This window comes from Sus scrofa, chromosome 11 (assembly GCF_000003025.6).
Source record: "Sus scrofa isolate TJ Tabasco breed Duroc chromosome 11, Sscrofa11.1, whole genome shotgun sequence".
In the NCBI taxonomy this organism is placed as follows: domain Eukaryota; kingdom Metazoa; phylum Chordata; class Mammalia; order Artiodactyla; family Suidae; genus Sus; species Sus scrofa.
In genome coordinates, this window is record NC_010453.5 from 19,029,924 (window position 1) to 19,056,833 (window position 26,910).

At 47.5% G+C, this 26,910-nt stretch overlaps 2 long non-coding RNA genes across 2 annotated transcripts; both read right to left on the reverse strand.

The window, feature by feature from the left end:
- Nucleotides 4,276-10,189, reverse strand: LOC106509267. Its single transcript, XR_002336554.1, has 2 exons — nucleotides 9,251-10,189; nucleotides 4,276-6,576 (listed from the first exon to the last, which is right to left on the reverse strand). It is a non-coding gene; the product is annotated as an uncharacterized LOC106509267 (long non-coding RNA).
- LOC110255759 lies at nucleotides 10,255-26,566 on the reverse strand. Its single transcript, XR_002336552.1, has 3 exons — nucleotides 23,686-26,566; nucleotides 15,152-15,317; nucleotides 10,255-12,556 (listed from the first exon to the last, which is right to left on the reverse strand). It is a non-coding gene; the product is annotated as an uncharacterized LOC110255759 (long non-coding RNA).

Below are 26,910 nucleotides of genomic sequence, written 5' to 3' on the forward strand. Positions count from 1 at the left end.
TCACTGACCTATCAAGTACATTCCTTGAAGCCTTCCTGACTGTTCCTCCATTTCTCTGTTCTCCTGTAGAGCAAAGACGTTGCCTATCTTTTTTATTGTTCTCCCAAGCCTTCATTCTCTTACACAACCCCCTTCCAGCCAGGCTTCTGAGCTCATCAATGCACTGGGTAACTCTTTTTTTTTTTTTTTTTTAGGGCCACACCCGTGGCAGATGGAAGTTCCCAGGCTAGGATTCCAGTCAGAGCTGGAGCTGCCGGCCTACACCTCAGCCACAGCAACACCAGATCCGAGCCACGTCTGCAACCTACACCACAGCTCATGGCAGTGCTGGATCCTTCACTCACTGAACGAGGCCAGGGGTCGAACCCTCATCCTCACGGACATGAGTGGTGTTTGTAACAAGCTGAGCCATGATGGGAACTCCTGAAGGACTTAACAAGACCAGAGGTGACAGCTCTTTGATCTAAACCAGTGGTCACCTCGCTGTCCACATCTTCCTGCCCACAGCAGCGCTGGTCATTGACCGCATCATTATCTGCTAGGTTCCAGTTGATCTGGTGGTTAAGGGCTTCAGGCTAATCTCTCTGGAACAGAGCTGAGAGTCTTCACAGCTGTATATTATCTTTGCTGTTGTTACTTCTTTTGCTGGATAACAGTCTCTGAACAACTCTCTGGGTTGTCACCATTTCCTTGGGCAAATTTCTTAAGCTCCTCCTGGCTCAGTTTCCTCATCTGAAAATAGGAATTATGGTATCTGCCTCCTGAGGCTGTGTGAGGACTGAGTGGGTTTCCACTTTGTAGAGTCTGAGAACAATGTCTGGCACATAGTCAGTGTCTCATAGGTTAACAGTAATTACTTAAGTTTCAGGAAAGGTAAAATGGAACCCGTGACTTCCTTCTGGCTTTAGTTTACCCTTAGACTTAACACTCAAGGAGAGAATTGATTCCCTATGACCCATCCACATACCTAAAATTTTTGCCAGAGTTTAAATTATTCACTCAAGTATTTTCAAACTATATAAGCTTCTCTGGCCTTGGGGCCAGTTTTTGCAACTGCAACAGTCTGGCTGGTGAACAAATTTACATGTGAAAGTTGAGTTACTGGAATCCTATAGTCAACCCCTAGCCTAAGGGAAAGGAGAGGACAGAGCCTTGAAGGAGGGAGACACACACACACACACACACACACACACACACACACACACACACACACACGGGGGAGGGGGGAAGGAAGGGAGAAATTTTACCTTTTAGAACAGGAATCAAAGGAAAAAGACTTTTTTTTTAAATTATTATTGTTACCTAGACATACCAGAAAGGCTAATAATACTCCACTTTGGTTATCATGAAAGCTGTCCATCAGCCCCTCGTCCCTGGAAAAAGGAAACCTGAAGGCTGCAAACTTCAAAGTAGGTCAAGGAAAGATCGGCCTGTCCACCTGAAGCCTAGAAGGCAGGCTGACAAGAACCCAGCGCACCCTGGCGCCCTGGTCTCCACCGCATGGCAGGAAAGAAGTGCACCATCAAATCTGGGATGCACGGAGGGAGAATGTTCTCAGTAGGGCTTTTTGTTTATTTTCCTTGAGCTCTGAAACCTTAAGAGAATGGGGGAAGGCAGATCCAGTCGGATGTGTCTTAAACCATCAGGGAGCTGTGGAGACACCAAAGGGCGGGGGTGGGGAGGTGCCACCCTCTCATTAGATGGTCTGGAGCTGGGACTCCTCACTGTGAGAACAGACTCCTTTTTTAAGAATTCAGTTAGATTCTTGTCCATTAAGTATAACGTCTAATTTTAGATTATTTTCCAAGGAAATGACCAAGTAAATAAATCTTCAACGTCTTCATCGTCTTCCATGGAATTTTTGAGTTTTTTTTTCTTTTTTCCGCAGTGTTTTCCCTAGAAACCTGCCTTGGAGTCCAGTTTGGGAAGGGGACGGGGTTCCTTTCTTTAGAACCTAGCTGATAAGCTTTGGGACAGGAAAGGGTTTGACCTGCAGTCCCTCGATGCCTGGTTCCACGGAAGGATCATCCGTCAGTCCCCTTTTGCAATTTACTCAGCTCGATGGCAGGTGACAGAAGGAAGAAAAATCCAACTTGGGGGAAGGTGACACCAAGGCCAATTTCCTCTGCCTGGAACATCTCTCTCTCTCTCTGCTGGATTTCTTCTCATCCCTTAGAGCTCGGTTTAAATATCACCTGTGCAGAGTCACCTTCCCATCTCCCATCTACTGTGGATATGTCCCCTGTGACAGGTGGTGGTGGACCATGGTCCCCAGATGTGGTCAGACATTCTGGACATTTCCGTGAGGGTGTGTTCGGAGGAGATGGACATTCAGATCGGTGGACTTAGGCAGATTGCCTTCCCTTATGTAGGTAGGCCTCAACCAATCAAAGGCCTGAATAGAGCCAAAGACTGACCTCCCAGGGACAGAAGGAATTCTGCCAGCAGATGGGCCTCGGACTGCACCTCCAGCGTCAGCTCCTCCTGGTTCAGCTGCCGGCCCGTGGACTTGCACCGCTGTTCTTTCCTGACGCTCCTACCTGCAGGCTACCTGCCCATCAGATTCTGGACTCACCAAACCTTCCCAGATGGGTAAGTCAATTCCTTAAAACAAATCTCTCTAAACAGGCACATCCTGTTGGTTCATTTTCTCTGGAGAACCCTGACCAATGCACCCACCCCACAACTTCCTTATTCTTTTCCTTGGTCCTCGTTCGTGTCCTTCAGAAGCCCACACCAGCAGGTGGCATTTTGCTCATGGTTTCATCTCTTTCTTCAGTGTCTTTTTTTTTTTTTTTTTTTTTTGGTCTCTTTAGAGCCGCACTTGTGGCATATGGAGATTCCCAGGCCAGGGGTCCAATTGGAGCTATAGCTGCTGTCCAGTTGGAGCCTACGCCAGAGCCACAGTAATGAGGGATCCAAGCTGCATCTGCGACCTACACCACAGGTCCTTAACCCACTGGGTGAGGCCACAGATGGAACGCATGTCCTCATGGATGCTAGTTCCCTAACCTCTGAGCCATGACGGGAACTCCTTCAGTTTCTTTTCTTTTTTTTAATCACATCTGTAGTTGTATAATGATCATAACAATCCGATTTCACAGGATTTCCATCCCACAGCCCAAGCACATCCCCCCACCCCCTAAACTGTCTCCTCCGGAGACCATAAGTTCTTCAATGTCTGTGAAAAACTGTTCTGTTCTGCAGAGAAGTTCCGTCTGTCCCTTTTTCAGATTCCACATGTCAGCGAAAGCATTGGATGGTGCTGTCTCATTGTCTGGCTGACTTCACTTAGCATGATCATTTCTAGGTCCATCCATGTTGCAAAAAATGCTGGTATCCTTCAGTTTCTTTATTGAACATAAGTTCCCTCAGGGCTGGCAGGTCTGTCTGTTCTCTCTGTCTCTTGTTCTCAGAAGTGCTGGGCGAGGGACAGGTCAGAAATCTTGGTCGAATGAGCAAGTGGTTAAGCTTATCTGATAGACTATGGGCTGGGAGAACTCTGTATGCAAAGCCTGGTTCTAATGTGTTTGAGAATGTTGTTTTAAAATTGCTCACAACCACAATGAGATGCCATCTCACAGCCACAGGGATGGTTAGAGTCTCGCCTCCCCCGCCCCCCGCCCCCCCGACACACACACATAGAGAGAAAATAATAGCAAATGTGGATCAGAAGTGGAAAATCAGAACTCTCAGACATTGCTGATGGGAAGGCAAAGCCGTGCAGCTACTGTGAAAAACAATTTGGTGGTTCCTTGGAAAATTAAACACAGAGTTATCCTGTGACCCAGCAATTCGTCTTCTATACTGTACCCAAGAGAGATGAAAACATATCCCTACCAAAATTTGCTTGAATGTTGACAGTACCATTAATCATGACGTCATGGAAATAGCTCAAGTGCACATCTGCTGTTGAGTGGATAAACAACATGTGGGATATCCATATTTGGATATATCTGTGATGGTTGTACAGCCTTGTAAACTGTCTAGATGCCACTGAAATGCATAATCTTTATTTTTATTTTTTAAATTTGTAGTGTTCTATTTTATGTATTATTCCACACACCCATTTAATCCAACATCATTTTGGGGTTGGGGTTGGGGTTGGGGGTTGGACCTTGCCTGTGGTATGTGGATGTTCCCTGGCCAGGGATTGAATCCATGGCACAGCAGCGACCTGAGCTGCAGCAGTGACAGCACCAGATCCTTAGTCTGCTGAGCCACAAAGGACCTCCAGATTGGGTGTTCTCTTTTTTCTTTCTTTTTTTTAACTTCTTTTTTTTTTTTTTTTTTTGGCTGCCTCATGGCATGTGGAGTTCCCAGGCCAGGGATCAAAACAGAGGCACAGTTGCAACCACTACCGGGGCTGGGGATCGAACCTGCATCCTGGTACTGATACCGCCCACATGCCGCCAGTCTCATTTTGCCACAGCAAGAACTCTGAAATTGGGTGGGTTTGTTTTTTTTTTTTTTCATTTTTAAAGTTTTATTAAAGTATAGTTGATTTACAATGTTGAGATAATTTCTTCTGTACAACAAAATGACTCAGTTATACAAGAACTGAATTGTCTACTTTCAAATGGTGAATTTTATGGTGTGTGAATTATGTCTCAATTTTTAAAGGTAATAAAATGCTCTCAAGAGATGAGCTCTGTGGGCTCCATGTGCAGACAGTAGCCTCAAATTAAGTAGAATGTACAGCATCCCAACCACTCCCTGAAGACCCTCCACCATGGAAGCAAGGGCATCTCTAAATGAGGGTTATATTTATTATCATTGGGATAGAGATATTAATACTTTTCTCTGTGTTTCTTTCTGGACCGTGAATATGCTTATAAGTGATTTGTCATTCTTAAAACTCACTTAGCCCTTATTTAAGAACCTATAGCTGTAGTCCCTTTGAAAACCATGTGTCAGGAGTTCCCCTTGTGGCTCAGCAGTTAATGAATCTGACTAGTATCCATGAGGACGTGGGTTCGATCCCTGGCCTCACTCAGTGGGTTAAGGATCTGGCATTGCTGTGAGCTGTGGGGTCGGTCGCAGATGCAGCTTGGATCCAACGTTGCTGTGGTTGTGGTGTAGGCCTGCAGCTGTAGTTCCAATTCGACTCCTAGCCTGAGAACCTCTGTATGCCACAGGTAGGGTTCTAAAAAGACAAAAATAAAATAAAAATAAAATGAGATCCATAAAGAAACCATGTGTCAAGACCCACTATTGAACATAGCAGTACCGAGCATGGCTAGTAGGAAATGACACTTTTGGATACCACAAAAAATAAAATGAAACTCCCCACTTGTCAGCTTCCTGGAGAAGCACCGGAGATAGTCATTTATCACGAGTCCAATCTCAACCACAAAAGCCAGATTCCCTTCTTAGCCCCACCCTCTCAGCCGTGTGCTCTGGCTGCTTCTGGCTGCACTTCATGTTGCTGACACCTGCTGCATGGTAGCTAGTCTGTAAAGGCAGCTGAAGACACACTGAGTGGGAGGCACTCTCCTGGGCCCCATGGCAACCCATAGATGAAGCTACTGACACCTTGCACCCCAGGGTCACCCTGCTGCTCTTGGGGAGACCCTGGTGCAGAGAGGGAGGGATTACTCTGCAGAGGATGCACTAAACCACATCTAACACCTACACAGGTGTGAAGCCACTGAGGGTACCTGCTTCTCTCACTCAGAATTTCAGAAGAAAGGAAAGGGAACATTATGACTGCCTCTCATCTCGAAGAACCCTGCATGGCTTCAGCGGAGCACATAGAGCCCCTTCCTCACCTAGGAAAGCCAAGTGCACAGAAGCTGGTGTTGGGAAAACGCCAGCTGGGCAAAATTACTAGGAAAAATAAGACTATATTATGTTTTAGACACATGATTTTAGACTCCCGTATAAATTGGTTATATATAGAAACTAAAATGGATAAAACAACGGTCTTGAATCATAAGCCATCTGGATGTACCTCACATCCCTTCCCTTTTGCCACCTCCGTCCTGTGTTGACCAGCCAGCGCAGAAGTGCCAAGGACCCTTCTGGACACTGTGATGGGTCGTTCTAGCCAACTTTCCTAAGAAATTCCACAGGAGTGAAGTCAACTTCTAGCCAAGGACCCTTCTAGCCAACTTTTCCTAAGAAATTGCAAAGGAATGAAGTTAGAAAATCATCACTGGGTGTCCTCTGACAGTGTGTTTACCAGGGTCTGTCACTGCTAAGTCACCCAGACCAGGAGTAGTTGTTCAGCGAGCAGAAGCCAAAGCTGACCTTGTGCTTGCTGTGTGACACAATCCCCATGACCCACTTCTGTGAGGCTGCCATCTTGTTCCAAGTCTGTTATTTGGAAGCAAGGAAGGGGGGAGGGGGCGGAGGGAGGGAAGGAGGGGTGGACTATATCCAGCAACAGTGGGAATGTGCTCTGATTTGCCTTGGGCCTCCTTATCTAAATTGGGATGGGGTGATAGGCACAAGTAGTGAGGGCTCTGGTTGCAGTGATAATTGCCATTGTACTTATCGTTACAAAGAAAACACCAAGTGGGATGGGGGATGGAGTGTCCATGGTGAAGTCCAGTCGGATCGGCAGCCTGGGTCCTGGAGGGAGAGGGTCTGGGTTCAAGCTCCATCAGTCTCACCCGTTAGCTGTATGACTTTGGGAAAGTTATGTCTCTCTATGCTTCAACTTCCTTGTAAAAAGGTAGTGTCTGGAGTTCCCATCGTGGTGCAGTGGAAACGAAACTGACTAGTATCCATGAGGATGCGGGTTCGATCTGTGGGCTTGCTCAGTGGGTCAGGGATCTGGCATTGCTGTGAGCTGTGATGTAGGTTGCAGACGTGGCTTAGATCCCCACTTGTGGCTGTGGCGTAGGCCGGCAGGTGTAGCTCCAATTTGACCCCTAGCCTGGGAACTTCCATATGCCTAAAAAGCAAAAATAAATAAGTAAATAAAATAATGAAAAGCCTAGGGGCACAGAGAGCCAGTGGGCGTGAGAGCAGAGGGTAAGGAGGAGCTGGCTGCTGTCAGCACTAAGTGATCAGCCAATACTGAGAGGTGAGTGAAGATAAACCAGCAGCCCCCTAAAAAGCAAATAAATAAACAAATAAGGGGAGTTCCCATTGTGGCTCAGCAGGTTAAGAACCCAACTAGTATACATGCAGATTCAGATTCAACCCCTGGCCTCACTCAGTGGCTTAAGGATCTAGTGTTGCTACAAGCTGTGGTGTAAGTCACAGATGCAGCTCGGATCATGTTGCCGTGGCTGTGGTGTAGGCCGGCAACTGCAGCTCCGATTTGACCTCCAGCCTGGGAATATCCATATGCTGCAGGTGCGGACCTAAAAAAGAAGAGAAAAAAATAGCCAAAGTCAGACTAAGACACTCGACTATGTCCTCCTCTAGAGGTCCTGGTGTTGCCAGAGGACCAAGGCAGTGTCCAGCATGACTAGGGGTCCGGAGCAAGGAGACCAGGAGCTGCTTGGTGGACACTTGCAGCTGAATTGCCCTGGCTCCAAAGAACATGGAGCTGCAGTTCTGACCCCTGCCGCAAGGGTACAGACAGGTACGGCGGCCAGGCACAGTCCTGTGCTTCAGCTGGAGGCTGACAGGCCTGATGTCACCTGCCTGAAGGCTGGAAAGCCTTCCTTCCTGAACACAAACCTTTAAACCCACCTATAGGAAATCCTTGCCTCTTGTCAGAGATGAGGGGTTGAGGGTCATCGCTGGTTAAGAATAACAAGTAGTCGGAATTCCTGTTGAGGCTCAGTGGGTTAAGAATCTGACTAGTATCCGTGAGGATGCGGGTTCGAGCCCTGGTCCAGTGTTGCCACGAGCTGCAGTGTAGTTTGCAGATGCGGCTTGGATCTGGTGTTGCTGTGGCTATGGGTCTGTTTCAACTACTAGCCTGGGAACTTCCATATACCGCAGGTGTGGTCCTTAAAAAACAAACAAACAAGCAAACAACAGAAAGAATAACAAGCAGAGTTGTTGGGCCTGACATAAAGCTAGAGGAAATTGGAGGTAGTTTGAGAAATGTACCCCAAGTGGGAGGTCCTTTCCTAGGGACAGTTCTGCGAAATGAGTACAGATGCTTGTGAGGTTAAATAACACAAGGCCCAATATCTGCATTCCTACCCTCAGACAGGCGTGGCTTTAAGTCTCCACTGTGCCACATGGAAACTGGATGTCCCTGGGTGAGTCACCACGCTAAAATTAGGTCCTTTTCTCTGCAAGTTGGGATAAAAAATAGTACCAATCTCAGAAGGTTACTGTAGGTGTTAAATAAAAAAGCTTATGGGAATTCCTGATGTGGCACAGCGAGTCAAGGATCCAGCACTGTCTCTGCAGCAGCTCGGATCACTGCAGAGGTGTGGGTTGGACCCCCAGCACAGTAAAGGATCTGGAGTTGCCACATCAGTGGCTCTGATTCAGTCCCTGGCCCAGGAACTTGCATCTGCTGTGGGTATGACCAGGAGGAAAAAAAAGAAAGAGAAGGAAAAGTTTATGGAATAAATCTGGCAGATAATAGGAGCTCAGTTCATTTTACCTGTTGTCTTAAGTGACTTTGTTTCCTTGTCAGATTCACTTCCTATGATAGGGTGAGTGACTTTGGGGACTGTGCTAATAAGAAGCCTAGCAAACACTTTACTCTTTGACATCAGAATGACTTCCACATATCCAGTTGTAGTGTTCAAGCCCCTGTTTTTCTGCTATAGTGCCCACACAATGGCCAAGACAGGGAACTGACTGTCTGTGCCCATGGCTCTCAATTACGTTTCTAGCTCAGACCTCTCTCTAAACTACCCTGGATTTCCTCTCTTTACTTTTTTGAAATTTAGATAGCTTTCTTGTTTTGTTTTTGTTTGTTTAATTGAAGTATATTTGATTTACAATGTCATGTGACTTTCAGGTGTACAGAATATATATTTTCTTTTTCAGCTTCTTTCCCCTTACCCCAGATTTCTATATTCAATTTTCTACTCAACATCTTCAGTGAGATGTCTGAGAGACATCTTAAATTAAACATGTTCAAAGTCAAACATCTAACCTTCACATCCCAAACCTGCTCTTCCCACAGCCTCCCCATGTCAATTAATGACAGCCTTCCAAGTGCTCAGGTGAAACACCCTGAGATATCTTTGATGCCTCTCTTTTTGATTTCCAACATGTCAGAAAATACTTTGGACTCTGATTTTTTTTAAATATCCAGGGTTGGGCCACTTCTCGCTACTCTTCTATTGCACCTCAGATCCAAGCCACTAATCTCTCTCACCTGATTGCTGCCATTCCTTCTCAGCTGGACTCCCTGTTTCCAGCCTTGACCCTTGATGAGGCTTGGAATCCTGTTAAGATAGGTTGACGTCCTAACATCCAGTACCTGTGAAGATGACATTATGTGGAAAGAGGGATTTTGCAGCTGTGATCAAGTTACAATGAGGTCAGTTCCCATGCCTGCATCCGATGGCTGCTGTCCTTAATAAGCAGAGGGAGATCTAGAGACCCAGAGATTGAGGGAAGAAGGCCAAGTGGACACAGGGGCAGAGACTGGAATTTTGCTACCACAAGCCAAGGAACATCAAGGAATGCCAGGAACCAGCAGAGCTAGAAGAGGCCAAGAAGGATTCTTTCCTAGCGCCTTCAGAGGGAGCATGGCCCTACTGACACTTTGATTTCAGACTTCTAGGCTCCAGAACCGTGAGAGAAAAGACTTCTATTGTTTTAAAGCACCCAGGTTGTGGCACTCTGCTGTGGCAGCCCGAAGAAATGACTGCTGCCCTCTACAATCCGCGTCAGCATAGACCCGAGAGTGAGCCTGTTCAGCGTGATTCCATCATTTCCCTCCCCCAGTCAGAACCCCCCAGGGCCCTCCCCGTCAGAGTCCTCACGGCTGCTGACAAGGTCCTGCACCATCTCCTCTTCTGGCCTCCACCTCTCCCCTCGTCCACACTGTCTGCAGGGCCTCTTGCTATTTCTTGGCCAAGCCGACGTGCTCTGCCTCTGCATTGAAAGGCTCCTCCCTCACCCGCCTCAAGTCTTTTCAAAAGTGTCATTTTCTCAATGAGGCGCACCTTGGCCACCAGTCAAAATTGTAATCTACCAGAAGTTCCCGTCGTGGCCCAGTGGTTAACAAATCCGACTAGGAACCATGAGGTTGCGTGTTCGATCCCTGGCCTCGCTCAGTGGGTTAAGGGTCCGGCATTACCGTGAGCTGTGGTGTAGGTCACAGACTCGGCTCAGATCCGTGTTGCTGCGGCTGTGGTGTAGGCTGGCCCCTACAGCTCCGATTCCACCCCTAGCCTGGGAACCTCCATATGCTGTGGGAGCAGCCCTAGAAAAGGCAAAAAGACAAAAAAACAAAAACAAAAAACAAAAAAAAAATTGTATCTACCAATCCCTACACTCCCCCACCTCAGTATCCTGCTCTGTTTTTTTCCATCTTGCACAGCACCCTTGCACAAATCATACAGTTTCCCAATCTAGTGTGTCTTCTCCCCAGGCTAGAATATAAGCCCCTCAGAATGGAGATTTCTGGCTGTTGGGTCCCTGAAAGCTGACACGCAGAAAGAACTTAGTAAATACCTGCTGAGTGAGTAAGTGGAAATGAATGAATGATTCTGTTGAGGCAAAACTGTGATTCCTGAATAAAAGGCATCTTAGGGCAGAGCCGGTGAAGGCTGTGTTCCTGGTCAGCGCATCTTGAGGCCACGTCCCTCAGATCCAGTTTGAGCTGGGATCTTTCCAAGTTAATCAAATGAGGATTAAATGAGAAAATGTATGTAAATGCAACTAACATTGTTCCTGGCACAGAGTAGTTTCTAATAAATTAAGTTTCTACCCCACCTCCTTTCCGATAAGCATAAGATTTGATTATCCTGGAGAGTCCAGGGCTTCTTTAATAGGCATCCTCCTAGTGACAAGGACAAGTGATCTGGGGCCACAGCATCAGGTGGCTCCTGCACCTGTACCAGCAACTGCTCTTGCAGACTTGCAGGTTAAGCAGTGACATGCTCGCCTGCCATCATGAGGGACAGGCAGAACCGTGATGGTAAGTTAGGGAAATTCTGGGCTCCTGCAGCAGCAGATCTTCTTGCTCCACTGGAAAATACTGTTTACAGTTAAAGACCCTCCATGCAGTCTGGCATTTCGTGTCAAAGCACAGCATCAACACAAAGGACCCAGAGGAGAGCAACGGTGCTTGTGTTTATCCGAGGTGAGGGCAGCTTGACACAGCCGCCCACTGTGGGACCCCCCACCCCACCCCAGCCCCTGGGACTCAGCTTTCCAGGAGGGAACGAAGTCATTTCGCAATGGCTGACTTAGGTGGGAGACACGTATCTCATACAGGAGTGCTCAGGCAGCTCGCTTGTTCTACTAATTCACACTCCTCTTTTCTTAACCTTTTGCACCGAAATCATGCAAGATTTCATAGAATCTCTCTGAAATTCATTCTCCATTGAGTTCATGGTCACCATGTGGATAAAACACAAAACCATACCCCAGAATCCCTGAAGGCAGTATCTTGAGGAAGCATTTAAATTTTTCTAAAAGAAACATCCTCTCAGGAAGTGGGTGTTACCATCTCACAGATGAGCACATTGGACTAGATAAATTCAGAAAATGGTACAAGTTTGCTCTATTAGTTTCCTTGGGCTCCATTAAAAAATTGCCCCCGACTCGGTCTGAAACAACAGAAATGCATCCTCTCACGGTATTTGAAGCCAGGAGTGAAAAATTCGGGGGGCGGGGGGGTGGCTGCTTTGGGAGCATCCAGGAAAGACTCCTCCCCCGCCCCCCTCCCGTTGGCAGCAGCCGACCTTGGCCTTGCTCAGTTTGCAGATGCAGCACCCCAATGCCCACCTCCCTCCCCCCAAGGCCTTCCCCTCCATGTGCCTCCGTGTATGTTAGATCTCTCTCTCCTTTCTCTTAGAAGGACACCAGCCATTGGATTTGCCACTTGAAGGCCAGGATGACCTCATCTCTAGATCCTTAATTTCATGACTTCTGCGAAGACCTTATTTCCGAATAAGGTCACATTCCCATGTATCAGGAGTTAGTTAGGACTTAGACATATCTTTTGGGGGAGGACCCAAGTCAACCCTCTTCAGTCACTAAGAAGTGGCAAAGCCAAGACTCCAAGTCAGTTCTACCTCATTGTAGCATTCCCAGCCCGTACCACCTTCCCCAGTGATTAATCCCCTCCCGTACCTCCCAGCCAAGAAAAAAGGAACCAGCCTTGTTGAGCACATCATTGGTGCCAGGTAGTCCTTGTTCTAACTCTGCCAAGATCACAGTAAAAGGAGGGGTACCTCTTGAGGAAGGACCCAGCTACACTGCTAAAAGTGTATACTGGAGTTCCTGTTGTGACTTACTGAGTAAAGAGCCCAACTAGTATCCATGAAGATGTGGGTTCAATCCCTGGCCTCCCTCAGTGGGTTAAGGATCTGGCGTTGCCACAAGCTGTGGTGTAGGTGAAAGATGCCGCTTGGATCTGGTGTTGCCGTGGCTGTGGTGTAGGCGGGTAGCTCCAGCTCCGATTTGACTCCTAGCTGGGGGACGTCTATATGTTGCTGGCTCAGCCCTGAAAAGAAAAAAATATGTATACTGTTAATCTTTGCCCCAGCCTTCTCCAGAGGGACCTTTAGCCTCTGGCCCGGTGACTCTGCACTGGGGAAAAGGAAATAATCAGACATTCAGGGATCATTGGACACTAACTCTCCATTGACACCACTTCCAGGAGACCAGCACATCACTGTGGTTCACCAGTCAGAGCAGAGGCTGGTGGAGGCCCGGAGAGCAAGGGCGCGTTAGCTCAGACCTGTCTCACAGTGGGCGCAGGGAGTCCCGGAACCTCCCTGTGGTTGTTTCCTGCATAATCGGAATAGACATACTCAGCAGCCAGCAGACTCCTCAGGTGAGAGGGGGTCTGCCCTGAAATCTAGGCTCCTCGGACTCCAGAACCTGCGTTCTCTCCACTCTGCCAAATGTCAGGAAAGCAAAAGATCAAATTACCAACAAGAGGCTCCAGCAGCCCTGGAATTTACTCCTGCTTTCTGCATAATGAAGTTATGACTGGTGATCTGGTTTCCCAGTAGAGAGCAGACTGGAGGAGCAGATTCGAAGGGACACAAATTAGAGGCACACTGCTGGCAGCCCTGAGGAATAAACCCTGACGGCCCTCAGGGAGACAGAATTTACAGGAAGGTGGCAGGAACCCCTCCTGCAAAGAGTCAAGCGGCCTGTGGGTGTGAGGCAGAATGCAAGACCCCACCCGGCCTTGGTCGCAGAGGGCATCCCCATATCAGGCCTTGGAAAATAGGAGTGAACTCCAGAATCACCTGGGAAAAGGTAAAAAAAAAATTAGAATAGAATAGAATAAATAGAGAAAATAAATATGAGGGGCATCCTGATTTTCAGATTCAGAATTTCAGATTTAGTCCTGAATTTCCAATTTTACCCCTAGCATGTCGGACTCGGGGGGTCTAGGGAACCCGAGAAAGTGCATTTCTAACACGTTTTGGAAATGCTGATGCTGCCGGTCCAGGAACACACTTTTGAGAACTGCTGACCTAGATTCTAGCCCAGGGTACTGCCAGGTATTCCCAGTGATTGACCCTTTTTAAGAAAAGATGCAATTATGCTGAGTTCCTGTGTTATAAGGCAGGGGTGTACAGCGCATTTAGAATAATTTGGGGAGTCCTGTCGTGGCTCCATGGAAACAAATCAGACGATGTGGGTTTGATCCCTGGCCTCACTCAGTGGGTTAAGGATCTGGTGTTGCCATGACCTGTGGTGTAGGTTGCAGATGCAGCTGGGATCTGGCCTTGCTGTGGCTGTGGTGTATTCTGGCAACTGTAGCTCGGGTTTGATCCCTAGCCTGGCAACCTCCATATGTGATGGGTGCGCCCCTAAAAAAATAAAATAGTTTGGTCAAAACTAGTTAGAATAAAAACTTTTTTGGCATTTAAAGAAGTAAGGTTAGGACACTGGGGAGATTCATTCCCGAGGAACGTGCTCGCAGATTGGCCATTTACTTCCTCCGTCAGGCTGCAGAGAGGGCCAGCCTGGCATGGAAGGGAGCAGGCCTCCAGCAGGAGCTGGGCCCCGGGGGGGCCTCTGCCAGGGTCGCTCCTCTGAGGGCACAGGGTCTGGTATGTAACAGAAATTGAGAAATATCTGAATATATGAAAACTCCCTTTTATCCACTCTTATGTGTGCTCTGCAAGAAGCAGGATGATTCAGGATGACAGAACAAACATCTCTGGTTGGGGGGGGCGGTGGCCATGCCCACAGCATATGAAATTTCCTGAGCCAGGGATCCAACCCACACCACAGCAGTGACGCAAGCCGCAGTGACAACTCGGGATCCTTAACACACTGCACCACCAGCCGCAAGAGGACCTCACAAACATCTCTGTCGAGGTCAGAGAGAGAAAGGGATGTGAGAGGGTGATTCTAGAAGAACATTCAGGCCTGGAGTAGCTAAGGAAAATCAACTTTTGGGGATTGGCTCTTCCCAGGGACTGTTTATATGTTCTTTGTGTCTAGAAGCCCAATCTTGGGGCTACTCCAAGCTCAGACCAAACTCACTAGAGACCAGAATGCAATTAATTAATTTTTAGAATGCCTAGGGGACCGGGTATCAGAATTAGCTAATCAACCCTTCTCTTCCTCCAAAACAATGCAATTGGGAGCCAGATCCATTAACTGAGTTCCTAGGGGGCCAGTATGAGCCCTTATTACTCTCACTCCAACCCCTAGCATGGTGAATAATCACTCCAAAAGTTACTTCTTCATGGAAAGTAAGCTCCAGAAGGGCAGGCCTCTTTGCCTTTCTTGTTCAGCGGGGTATCAGGCTCCTAAAAAGAATGCCCGGCACAGAGCATGTGCTCGATGACCATTCGTTGAAAGCATGAAGAGTTCCTTCATCAAATGAGGATAAGGAGGACTTGGTTGTCCTCTTGTGCGGCCCGATCCAGCCGTCATCTCTGCTAAGAATACAGAGCTGCCAAGCAGATGTGCTCCACTGGCATTTTTGGCTGGATGACCCTGAAGACATCGAGCACACTCAGCTCCCTGACCTCGCTTTACTCTGCAGATCTGCCCTTGGGCTGTCACATTTTTTTCCCCTTCAGACAAGGTACAAGCCAGCTCTAACTTTCTTGATCACACCTACCTCCTGATGCCTGCATCTTGACCCCTGGTCACCTCACTTGAACGTGGGGGAGACTTGCTAGAGTCTTGGGGGAGGTACTCTTGAGCACATGGTGATTCACCCTCGTTTCCTCCACAAAGGGCAGCTGAGTTTCCAAGTTCAAGGCTCCCAGGAGTTTAGTCACTGTCTGTAACAAGGAGTCATGGAACATGCAGGCAGCCAGGAAGTAAAAAAAAACCCATGCTCTGCCTCCAAACACGAGATCCCCTTGAGCAAACAGCTACACTGTTCATTGTCAAGTCTAACATTTTCATAACGTCTTATGGGTTAACAACACTCTTACATGTGATATTGCTCTTTCTTATTATTACAGTATCGCTGATATATATGTATAACTGGATCACTTTGCTGTATAACTGAAACTAATACAGCATTGTAAATCAAGTATACCTCAGTAAAAACTTTTTTTTTTTTTTTTTTTTTTTTTGTCTTTTTGTCTGTTGTTGTTGTTGTTGTTGCTATTTCTTGGGCCGCTCCCACGGCATATGGGGGTTCCCAGGCTAGGGGTTGAATCGGAGCTGTAGCCACCGGCCTACGCCAGAGCCACAGCAACGCGGGATCCGAGCCGCATCTGCAACCTACACCACAGATCACGGCAACGCCGGATTGTTAACCCACTGAGCAAGGGCAGGGACCGAACCCGCAACCTCATGGTTCCTAGTCGGATTCGTTAACCACTGTGCCACGACGGGAACTCCATTAAAAACTTTTTTAAGGAAAAAATATTCTTGACTTACAATATTAGTTTCAAGTGTACAAGATACTAATTCTGTATTTTTATAGAAATATGCCATAGCAAGGTCTTATAAAATATTGACTATATTCCCTGTGCTGTACTTTATGTCTTTGTAACTTATTTATTTGGTGCTTAGTAGTTTGTGCTTCTTAATCTCTTTCATCTGTTTTGTCCCTCCTCCCACCCCTTCCCCTCTGGTCACCGCTTGTTTTGTTCTCTGGTATCTCTGGATCTTGATGCTCATGATAACCACTTGTCAGAAACACAGTAAGGATGAGAGAGCCGTTTCACAGAAGAGGACACGGTGCACTGAATTTCAGTGCCTGGACTCAGCTGACGCTGCTCGGTGAAGAACGGAGCAGGAATTCGAGCTGACTTTGTAGGACCCCGTCTAGAAATCTTCTGTTATATCCTCTCCCTCTATCCTCTCCCGTTAGGGTCAACTTCAAGCGGAGGGTAGTGACTGAACCCACTGGTGTGTCCAGGTCCTCAAGGGTAAGCCGATCAGCAGTAAGATAGGAACAAAAGCACCAAGTAGCCACAGTGCTAAAACCTCTACTCTGTCCCTAACCCCACCAGCACTGCTTCCCAAAATCGTTCTGAAAACCCCACTAAAGTCAAGGAATTTTAAAAGTATAAATCCACAAAGATCAGGAGGACACTAGAGGAAACAATGATGGGCAAGAAGTGTCAACAGTCTTATTTTATTTTTTTATCTTTTTGCCTTTTCTAGGGTTGCTCCCGCGGCACGTGGAGGTTCCCAGGCTAGGGGTCCAATCGGAGCTGTAGCCACCAGCCTATACCACAGCCACAGCAATGGGGATCCTTAACCCACTGAGCAAGGTGGGGGACCGAACCCGCAACCTCATGGTTCCTAGTCGGATTCGTTAACCACTGAGCCACGATGGGAACTCTAACACAGTTTTAGAAGATGCTAAAAGATTTTGGACATTCAGGGGTTGTTATTTGTGTAGAACTTAGATTATGATGGCACAGAAAGTAGAACAATAAGACAAAGAGATTGATACTTGGGAAGGGGTAAGAAAATTAGGGGATTGATATCCGGTGGTACAGTATCGGACTAGTAGGAGATGAGAGGAAGGGAGACTTGAGAGAATAGAGGGAAGAAAATTTCAAGGAGTGAATACGAGAACATGTAACCAGGCTGAAGGGAATCAGTCTCTGGGTTGAAAGGAGCCCACTAACTATCCAAAACAATAAGTGAAAAAGACCCCCACGGCACAGCATCTCGAAACTGCAGGATTCCTGGTGTAAAGAGAACATGCTAAATGCTTCCAATCAGATGGAAAGGACCAAGAAGCAAAATGACTGGGTTTCACAACACCCCTGGAAGCTAGACGATCTTGGAGAGATGTTTCAAAATTCTAGGACACCAGGCTATAAGTGAATATGTAGATTTGAGACATTTTCAGATGCCCAAAATCTGGAAAGGTTGTATGTCTCGTGTCTGCTTTCTCAAAAAGCTGCCAGTCAAAAGAGCAAATGTGAGAAGAAAGGGGAAAGATGAGTCCAGGAAGGAAGGGCAAGGCAGTGGATCCAGAACTAGGACCCCACTCAGGAGAGCAGTGAGGAGGGAAGCCAGGAGCCTGGCAGGGCAGCCACCTGGATGGGGAGAAACCACCCCATTTTCCGGCAGGACTCCAGAGGAATGAGAGGAACCGATAGATTGCCTGATGGCTGTGATCATGTTTTACAGATCACTTGGCCTCTTTAGAAAGAATTAAAGAGCAGCAGAAAAAGATAACCAAGCAAACATGAAACGTAAGGCAAATATTAACTCTGGACACTCTACATACCGTATAAGAAAGGGAATATAATTGTGAGCTCAGCAGTGGACATTTCCACCGTGCTAATAATGAATATTCCTTTTTTTTTTTTTTCTTTTTTCTTTTTAGGGCCACACCTGCAGCATATGGAAGTTCCCAGGCTAAGGGCCCAAGCGGAGCCATAGCTGCCAGCCTATACCATAGCCACAGCAACAAGGGATCCGAGCTACATCTGCCACCTGCACCACAGCTCACGACAATGCCAGATCCTTAACCCACTGAGGAAGGCCAGGGATTGAACCTGCGTCCTCATGGATGTTAGATTCATTTCCACTGAGCCACAACGGGAACTCCAATAATGGATATTCTAAATACAGATTTAGTAAACAATATATAACTTCATTGGCAGCTGCAGGAGAGAGAACTGAGGTCAGAGGGGGAGGGGATGGGGGGTGTCAGGTAGCTAAACTTTCGCCCACCACAGCAGGACAGTCGTAGCTACCATCTGAAACTGACAAGTTGGGAAATAGCTGTATGTGTCTCTTCCTTAGAAACATCCAGTTAAATACAGAAAAAATAGAAGGGGCTTAGAAGGGTTGAAGATAATTGCCTTCAAGGAGCAGGATAAGGAACCCAGAAAGACTGAAATGTGAAGCGGGGAACCCTCTTATTTGTCTTAATCTTTCAGGGCTATTGGACTTAATGTGTGTATGTGTGTGTGCATGTGTGTGTGTGTGTGTGCATAGCACTCATAAATGTTTAAAATGCTCAGCTTATCAGAGAAGGCTAGGCACATTATAAAGAGGTTTCCTTCCAAAATGGCTGGCATTAAGAAGCACTCGTACAGGATGTAAGATGCGAGCTTCAGCTGTTTGAAAAATGCCGCGTGTGGCCCCCTTTGTCCTCCACGCTGAATCCAGGACTGTCCCCACAGCCCCACGCTCTCACTGCAAGATTTCCCCTCAGACTCCGCCTGTGCAGTGACCTGGGCAAACAGGAGCTATTTGTTCTGCATGTCTGAGCACTGAGTTTGCTCTAGGAAAAAGGTCTGTGCTTTTCCGTGGCAGATAAAGGATGTCTCCTACTTTCCCCTCAGGGACTTGGTGGGTTCAGCCCCCTGACCTTTGCCAAAAGCCAGACCTAGCTGCCAACCCCTGTGAGTTCTGGAACCTGCAGGGCCCAATTAAGACTTTTGCGGTCCTTTCCTCCACTGAAAAAATATTGTAAATGTTATTTGGTGACTCTGCTGGCATAAAGATTAGTATAATCCTGGGTGGATTCATTGCTATATATTCATTAAAATCTGTTTTTTGGGAGTTCCCATTGTGGCTCAGCGGTAACAAACCTGACTAGTATCCATAAGGATGTGGGTTCAATCCCTGGCCTTGCTCAGTGGGTTAAAGGATCCGGCACTGCTTGGCTGTGGCCCAGGCTGCAGCTCCGATTTGACCCCTGGCCTGGGAACATCCATATGCCACAGGTGTGGTCCTAAAAAGCAATAAATAAATAAAAATTTTAAAAGCATATGGACAACAAATTCCAGAAGAGTTATTTTTTTAATGTGGCTTTTTTTTTCTTCTGATTTTAAAAGCAATTAAACCAGTTTTACAAGCCCTGAGAAAAGGCAGGAAGAAGGGACCGCCAACAGCAGCGCTCTGCCACCCTCTGCAGGTTCTGGGAGCAAAGTTATCAAAAGCAAATAAATTCAGATGGGACAGAGTCATGGTCAAGTACAAGCGAGTATTTGTTAAGCAGTTATCGTGTGTGTCGTGCTGAGCCATTTGCAGACACATCTTACTGAGGTTCCTCAGCCTTCCTGTGAGGTGAGCCCCATGTCCACTGATGACTGGTGGCCCCAGCAGTTAGGTTTCATGCCCAAGTTCACCCAAGCAGTCAATGGCACCTGGGGATGTGTGGCCAGCCTCCTGGCTCTTCCCGCCTTTCCCTTCAAGCTTTCTGGTGTGTGTGGACAGGGCGCTGCATCTGCTCCTGCCACCCTGTGAGGCCTCCTTTCCCCACCGTACACTTGACCCTGCATGCAAATAAAAATAAACACCACTGTCCAAGAAGGATGAGGTCAGAATCAGAGGTACTGAAAAACTGCCCAAGTGCACGTGCCTTTGTACGTTCAGAGATTGGAAGGGTGTCGACATCCCTCTAAAAGATTTCTGATGGCCACGCTGTGTTCCTCTTTCGGTTAAGGTCAGGAGCTGAACATGGTGGCAAAGGGTGAGCCTCCTCCTCACGTGGTCCCGTTTTGCAGTGCTGGATTGTGACAGTGGCGCTTGCACAAGCGGAGTCGCCCTCCTCCCCCAGAGACCACTGCAGATGGAGTCACAGCCAGGCAGTGATTCCAGCTCCACCTCTTCTTCCTCGGCTCCTACCCATTTTGGTCTGAGAGAGGCACTCAGTGGGTGAGAGGAGGTATGACAATTTGCATTTATACAGGATCCCAGCTTTAAGTTAATTAATCAAAACACTTAGCTACCCTGACAAATCCTTCCCTGACAGCCAGAAAGCTAATCCCTGGTGTGCCTGGTTTGCAAGAATGACTTGGGTGGCCACAGAATCTTGCTGCCAGTCTCCTAAGCCTCACAGCCTGTCACCTGAGGAAATCATCTCAGTGGGAAGACTCATCCGCTTATTCCAGCAAAGTGATTTTCCTTTCCGATTTTCCTCCCTCCCACCCACCTCTGTACTCACTCCCCAAGCAGAAACAGGATGAGGGAAAAAGGGAAAAAAGGGAGTTCCCACTGTGGCTCACCAGTAATGAACCCAACTGCTATCCATGAGGACGCGAGTTCAGTCCCTGGCCCCGATCAGTGGATTGAGGATCCGGCATTGCCGTGAGCCGTGTTGTAGGCCCCAGACACAGCTTGGATCCTAGGTTGCTGTGGCTGTGGTGTGGAGGCCGGCAGCTGCAGCTCCCCTCCCACCCCTGGCCTGGGTACCTCCATATGCCACAGGAGCGGCCCTAAAAAAAGAAAAGCCAAAAACAGAAAAAAATCCCCCGGAAAAGAGATACTTTTCCCGCAGTAAATGAGAAACCAGGAGAGGATGGGTTGGGTCCCCTAGAGGGCTGAGCCAGGCCCTGAGACAATGCACACACAGCAGGCTGGCGTGTCCCCAGCTGTAGCAGCCTTCAGGCTTCTCACGGCACACTGCGGAAAGCTTCCTGGAAATGATCCAGTGAAGCAAAGGCAGGCCTGAGGCAGACCCTTGAGAAGAGACAGGAAGCTTCAAGAAATGAATAGCCTTGATGAATCCTGGGGTCCGGCTTCAAACTGTTCACCAAGGGTTACCTCAGAGATCTAGTTCAGAGAGGGAGGCCCTTGGGGATGCAGAAATACCCACTTCATAGTCTCCTGGAGGTTTGAGAGATGTGCCAACCAACAAGCAGGTATTTGTTTTATCAGACACACAAAGGGATTATAGAAAATACATTCTTAGTTTCAGCTACTGCATAAAATAAGTGAGGAGCTCCCTGGTGGCTTAGCAGGTTAAGGATACAGCATTGTCACTGCTGTGGCAAGGGTTCAATTCCTGGCCCAGGAACGTCCTCACATGCTGTGGACAAGATTAAAAAAAAAGAAAGAAAGAAAGAAATTAAATGATAGCCATGAGAGACCTCCAAGCCAAAAAAGAAAAAAAAAAAAAAATAGAGCAGAAAAGCCAGAACTAAGGACTTGAATCCCCTCTCAGCTTTCTGCTTCTCAGATTCTTCATGTGAAAAGTGGGGAAATTATAATGCTCATCCGCCAGGGTCCTGCAGAAAGATTACACATGATGGTAAATGGAAGAAAGCGCAAGGTCCACTTAGCCCCTTATCTCTAAACCCCCTAATTCTATGCTGTGGTGGCAGTTTAAAGGCTATGTCCCCAAGGAGTTCCCTTTGTGGCTCAGCGGTTAATAAACCTGACTAGGATCCCTGAGGATACAGGTTCGATCCCTGGCCTTGCTCAGTGGGTTAAGGATCCGGCGTTGCCATGAGCTCTGGTGTGGGTCACAGGTGTGGCTTGGATCCCAAGTTGCTGTGGCAGTGGTGTAGGCTGGCGGCTATGGCTCCGATGCAACCCCTAGCCTGGGAACTTCCATATGCCACGGGTGTGGCCCTAAAGAGAAAAAATGAAATAAAATAAAGGCTATGTCCCCAAACACAATTTGCCAAGGACTTTCCTTCAGTCTGTGTGCAGGCAGGCAATGGGAGGGCCACCAGCCCTGAGGAGCCGCCCAGCAGACATGAGAACCGACCTCCCAACCAGAATCCAGGGCAAAGCTCGCAGACCCACAGACACATCACATACACAGGTGTGATACACACTCAGGTAAATGGGGAAACATCACCTGACACCCTCGTGAGGGCTCAGATCAAGGCGACACAGAGGCCAAAACAGAGTCAAAGACATACACGGAAGGAGCACGATGTTGAGAGTGGGGGAGGGGATGTTTGCTCCAAAGCAGCATTCAGCCGCCATCCTGCTGAGAGAGGCGCCCCTCTGAATTCCAGGCGTCAAGCAAAGCTACCACTTGACCCTACTTTGCCCCTTCTCTCTTTATTCACTCCTCACCCCACCCACCCAGCCACACAGACTAAAACCCATCCTATACTTGGCTACTTCCCTCAGTTGGGGGAGGGGGAAGGTGTGGTGGGGTTGGGACCCTTCCCAGGGTTGGACCTAGAACTCTGTTCTGCAAACAGAAACCATCTGTGGGGAAGTGATTTGCGCCATCCATCGTCATTGCAATGAGCAGCATCTTAGGCATCACTGGTTTTCAGAATACTTTCTGCTGCCCTGGAAAAATGTGTTCACCAAGCCTTGAAATATTGGTTCTTGGTGTTGATCTCTGAGGTACCCACCCATCCATCCACCACCCATCCATCCATCCATCCATCCATTTATCTATCCACTCACCCACCTACCCATTCATCCACCCATCCATCCACAACTAGTCACAACTAACCTACTCTGTCCCAGGTTATGTTTAAATCCAGAAGATGGAGGTAGAAAAATAGGTTAAGAGGCGTGTTCATAGCTAGGGAAGTTTCATGCCCACTCGTTTGCTAGACTCAGAGTCAAGCTAACAAGAACAGAGGCTTAGAACAGACAAGATGGGTTGGGGAAGAGAGGGGCTATGAAGAGAGAGCTGGAAAGGAGGGGGCCTTCCTACTAGAAGCTTGGGAGGAAAAACACCAGGCGTGGCCTGGGAACTCAAGGAGGCCCTGCTGCCTGGCTGGGTGGGGTAAGCAGGAGGTGGTGCGTGTTAACAGAGGGAGTGCCAGCTAAGACAGGTTCAACACCTGTGATCTCCCGACTGACCCCACCCCTCACTCAGCAAGCAAGAGAGATCTGAGGGACAGGCTGGGACATGAGGCTGGGCTGGACTGTGGGGACCTTGAAGTTGGAGACTTGATCCTGCGAGAGGTGCCCTCTCTCTTGTGTCCAAGTCATGAGTCAGTCCAGGGGGATTTGGAGAGTCTGTTCCTGTGTTTCTTTTTTCTTTTCTTTTCCTTTTTTTTTTCCCCTAGGGCCGCACCCACAACATATGGAAGTTCCCAGGCTAGGGGCTGAACCGGAGCTGCAGCTGCCGGCCACAGCCACAGCCACAGCCACACCAGATCTGAACCACATCTGCGACCTGGCTCACTGCACCACAGCCCAAGGCAATGTGGGATCCTTAACGCACTGAGCAAGGCCCGGGATTGAACCCTCGTCCTCATGGATACTAGTCAAGTTCATTCCCACTGAGCCACAATGGAACTCCCGCTAAGTGCTTCTAAAATGTGCTCTCTGCCTAGCTTGCTTCCAGTGGCCCCAGGAATTCTGCCTCCTCCATCCTTCACGTCTCTTGCCCAGACATCAAATATCTACCCGTGTTCACTTCCTGGTTGTTTCTTGGTGGTGGTTTTTGAACTATGTGTGTGGCCAAGTTATAAGTAACTTATTTCATTTAAGAAGTCAAAACATGCTTACCCGCCTCGCCAGATACGTGGTGCTTATCTCCGATGGCACAAACACTGCCCCGTACTGTTCCTTCCGGTTGTGTCTCCCCGCGCAGTTAATCAGGAAGAAATCCACCCTTTGCAATGACCTCTTCTGCTGGCTCTCTTTCCTCCATGTAATTAGCTCCTTGTCACCTCCCGGAGTGTGGCACCAGCTCGTGTTAGGCCATCGAACCCAGAGTCCATCAGCAGCTTTCCACACAGACTCTGCTCTCTGGCCTCTGGCCAGACCCTGGGGCGGGGCCGCAGCCTTCCTGGAGGCGGAAGTGCTTGACGGAGACAATGGCCAGGGTAGAAGCCAGCCGTGAAGACTTTGGGTGTTGCCGATTCCCAAGCCATCCCCCAGATTATTAACTGGAAAAAGGGAAACTCAGTTGCCTTCCCCAAGTGTTTACCACAGCTGAGCCATCTTCACTTCCTACAGACGCTACTTAGCAACAGAAAGAGTGGGTACCGAGTGGCCATTCTTTTCTCTGATTCGGAACTCATGGGATTTGAGAACCCCTGTCCTTCACATCCCATGGTTGAAATAAAGGATTTTTCTTTTTTATTTAAGAAAGTGAGACAAGTGGTGATAGAGACAGAAATAATGAGGTAAATACTGAAAGCCAGTCATAGTGGTAGTTCTCAGAGAACACACAAATGTCAGCACAGTTATTAATGAAAAGTGTATCTATTAGGTGTTTTTGATAACTTTTGAGGGAGGGAGATTGCGTGTTCTCTTTAGATCAGCAAAGTAGTAATGGATTATGAGAAAGAAACGGAAGAAACAAACATTCCAGTGGATGTGAAAATTAGGATGTTTGAACATAGAACTGCCAACAAGAGACCCCGTTATATTCAACTTCAAACAAATAATTTTTTAATGTATGTCCCAAATATTGTATACTTAAAAATTCCTTGTTGTTTATCTCAAGTGCAAATTTTGCTGGATATTCTGTATTTTTATTTGTTAAATCTGACAACCCTACTATTGCAGTAAGAGTAAAAACTCTCCATAAGCTTGGCATGAGAAGAACATTTAGAACATAAGAGAAAGGTCAGTGAGAGGTGATCCAGTCAACACCACAAAGGGTTTTTATGGAGGATGTTGGATAAACATGTGGTAAAGCATGAGCTTCTTGCTCCTATGAAAGGATGGCTTTGTTTTTTGGCAGGATGGAGGCTGCCCTCATAACCCCAATTTATAGCCAGATTGGAAAACTCTCCCAGAGTAGAACTGGTTTCCATGGGAACACCCTGGCTGCCAAATACTCAAGAATCAGGTGCACAGAGCTTGGAGTAGATGTCCAGGGAAGAAGGGCACGTTGGGTGAGGAAGTTGGTGGATGAATTCTCTTAACTTTAGCATCGAAAAAGTGGGTGACTCTTTAGTAAGACTAATTAGCAACCCACAGTGTTCCTCTCTGCCCTCATTGGCCAATGTTCAGTTTTTCAAGTATAAAAATGGGCAGATCTTCAGGCAGAGTCACTCAGCTGGTTAGTGGCAGAAAAACTGGGACAAGAAGTTCCCAGGCAGGAGACTGTCATGCTGTGCCATATGGCTTGGCACATAGTTCCATCCAAAAATGTGCTTTCTTTTTTGATAGCTAAGACTTTCATTCTCATGGGGTCAAATAAAATAATTTTTCCAGAGGCATAATTCTTTATGCATTGCGTATCAGACAAATCACACAGCTCCCATTTTCTCAGTTTTGGGGTTTGGCCAAGTTGATTTATTTTGAAAAACACTGCATTGCAGAACCATTCCCGCTACTTTCTTCTTTATCTGCAAATTTTTGAATATCTAAATGAACTTGGTCCCTGCCAATTTAGATATGATTTAGCTGGAAATTTTTAATCTCTTCTATTTTTCATCCTGTCTCCATGAAGTGATGGTCCGTAACCATCATTTAAACATAACTTTTAGTTGGGGGTTAAAATATGCTTAGGGAATTGCCATGAAGTTTGATTTCTGTTTATTGTATTTCTGTGTCTTTGATAAAATTTGGAAACATTCCCAAAGATCTTTGGGTATTTGGTAGGTTTTAAAAATTACATAAATCAATGAATGAATCTGGGTCTTGAACGGAATATCTCCTACAGGAGAGGAAAAAAAACCATGAACCAGGCTGAGCTGCCTGACTTTTGCCTTGATGCACAGCCCTCCGTCACTCAGCTCAGGTCTACCAACCAGAAGCACTAGGCAATGCTTTAGAAATGCCACCCAAAGTGTGCCATTAGCCACAACAAAATCCCTGATCACACCTTAGAACTCCTTTATCCTCACAGATGCCTTTGGCTGGAATTCTAGAAGAAACTACCAAATTTCAGAACTCATCCTGTCATCCTTTAGATGTGTGATAAGAAGAAATGCTTGCTTTGATATGAGGAAACACAATCTGCCTTTACTCAGAAGGTGTATTGTATAAACTCACACGGCCTACAGTGGTATGGGGTGGACTTGGGACAGGAAATACTTTCTGAGCCCCTGCTCCGTACCAGAGATTGAGCTAGACACTAGGAAATAAGATGAATCTCCTCTGTCCTCAAAGGGCCATGAGACATGTAGTTAAGTAATTATAACACAAAGCAAAATATAATGCCTCAAACAGTACAGAATGTTATAGGATTAACCAAAAGGAGGGGAGTTCCCGTCGTGGCTCAGTGGAAACGACTCTGACTAGCATCCATGAGGACACAGGTTCGATCCCTGGCCTCGCTCGGTGGGTTAAGGATCCGGCATTGCCGTGAGCTGTGTTGAAGTTCTCAGACATGGCTCGGATCCTGCATTGCTCTGGCTGTGGCGTATGCCAGCGGCTACGGCTCCAATTCGACCCCTAGCCTGGGAACTTCCATATGCCATGGGTATGCATATGGAAAAAAAGACAAAAAAAAAAAAAAAGATGAAGGAGAGAGGCTTCTACTGGGGAATAATCAGGAAATAGTATTTTAGCCTCGAAAGTGGCTTTTGACAGATCAAGACAAGGGTCAAGGCAAGCCAGACAGAGGGGACGGCATAGGGTGTGTGGGGATGTCTGTTCCAGTCCCTTCAGGAGGAGGCAGGGGATGCAGGAGCTCGGCCTGGAAAAATAGCCTGGGGTCAGGTGGTGCAGGCCCTGGAATGGCCTAGTCTCACGTTCAAGGCGCCCTGACGGAGAGAGTAGATTTTCCTGGCATCCCCCCTCACCCAGCCCCCTGGCTTCATTACCTACATC